Source organism: Corvus brachyrhynchos, unplaced genomic scaffold (genome assembly GCF_000691975.1).
Source record: "Corvus brachyrhynchos isolate BGI_N302 unplaced genomic scaffold, ASM69197v1 scaffold444, whole genome shotgun sequence".
Lineage (NCBI taxonomy): Eukaryota > Metazoa > Chordata > Aves > Passeriformes > Corvidae > Corvus > Corvus brachyrhynchos.
In genome coordinates this window covers 1,733,290-1,734,971 of record NW_008237886.1, presented here as the reverse complement: position 1 = coordinate 1,734,971, position 1,682 = coordinate 1,733,290, and positions in this window count along the sequence as shown.

The following is a 1,682-nucleotide window of genomic DNA, read 5'->3' as shown; positions in this document are numbered from 1 at the left end:
CACAGTGTAGAAATACCACAAACTGTGCATAAGCCAAAGGACAAAACAGAGCAGGGACACACGTGCGTCTCCGTCCCCTGACAGCTGTGACCCCATGTAGGATAGGGAGACCTCCCTGTAGGAGACGCAGGGCTGGGTGAGGGCCAGCTGCATTAGCAGGGAGAGCTGGGGACAGCAGCTTGTGTGCAGGTCATGTGGGTAAGATGGCCAAAGGACCAGGAGGTGGCTGGGGCCCAGGGAGGACTGCAGGGAGTGCTGGAAACTTCTGAGCTGGGGCACAGCACAAAGGAGTGAGGAGATAAAGGGAGAAAGGAAGGTGAGGAGAATGAACATAAGGATGTGAAGGGGAGCTAGAGACACCGCCTTCTTCATTCCACATCCTGAGATCTAAGCCAGCAGAAGCATCTGGCTGCTTCATGCTCATGACAACGTTACTGCTTTGGGGGTAAATGAAACTGTGATCAGAGATTCCGACTAAATACTAACCTGAGGGAATGAGTCACCCTGCTGGCTGTCCTGCAGGCCATAGTCTGCAGTCTGGAGGCATCCTAGATAGGCACGGTACCAGGCCATACAGAGTGCTATCTCCATCAGAAGCCAATGGTGCACATGAAATAAGGAGCAGGCAGCATTTGTCCACTGTTGGGCTCTCTCCTATGTGAACAGGGAAAAGGTATGCTCTATTGTGGTTTCTACATGTGCAGAGTTAATCTTAGCCCTGCTATTCTGTCGGGATCCCTTCCCCCCTGCCATGTGGCCCTGGGAGAGGGGCCCTGGAGGGGGAGACATGGGGTTTCCCTGGCCCCTGGTCAGCCTCGTTCCCCGTTGGTTGTTTTGTATTCCCCTGCGCGGGCAAGGACCCTCGGGTCCCGTGATTGCAGCAGTTCCTCAGCAGAGCCCTGGCCATGCGGCTGGAGAAATAAACATCTCTCCGAAACATCTATCAAGAATTGGTCCATATATATTTCTTCTCCACGGGCCTCGTTGTCTGATACACGTGTTGCAGTATCCGTACTGTAACAAATGGTGGATAATGCGAGCAGAACGATCCCCGATCCCTAAGGACGGCAACTAATTTGTGAGTAAACTCTGGATTCCTCTTCTTGGTTTTGTTTTGCTGTTCCATCTCTAAACTATGGAGGAACCGTGGAAAGACTCTTGGCTTTCAGAGCTGCATATGGACATTTATCTTAAACTTGAAAAGATTCTTGAACAACGATTTGTAAATTTTAGCTTAATTCATGCTCAAAAGGAACTGAAACATTTCCTTTCATGCTTGTTTAAGAACTTTTTCTGCATTTCTTGGGATTCAATTCTTACCAAAGACTTTTGGAAGACTGTTTGGACACAGTTAATTTCTGAGTCAAAATATATGCCGATGGAAGAATATTTTCATGAATATTATTTAATTATTGAGACTGTTGAACAATGTCAGCTGTGTCCTGGTGAAGGGAAGCCTGGCTCAGAGTCTGTGTGACCCAGGCCACGTGGACCGAGAGCTCTGCAAGCAGCAGCGAGGCAGTTCCTGTGCACGGGCGGCGCAGCGTGAGCTGCAGTGTCGACAGCAGAGCGAGGCGCGGCGGGAGCCGGGCAACCCAGCAGTGTCCCCCCGGCCCCACGCAGCGCGTGGTGGAGCGAGCCCCGGGAACACCTGACGGAGGGGGGCGGCGTGAAGGCGTGTG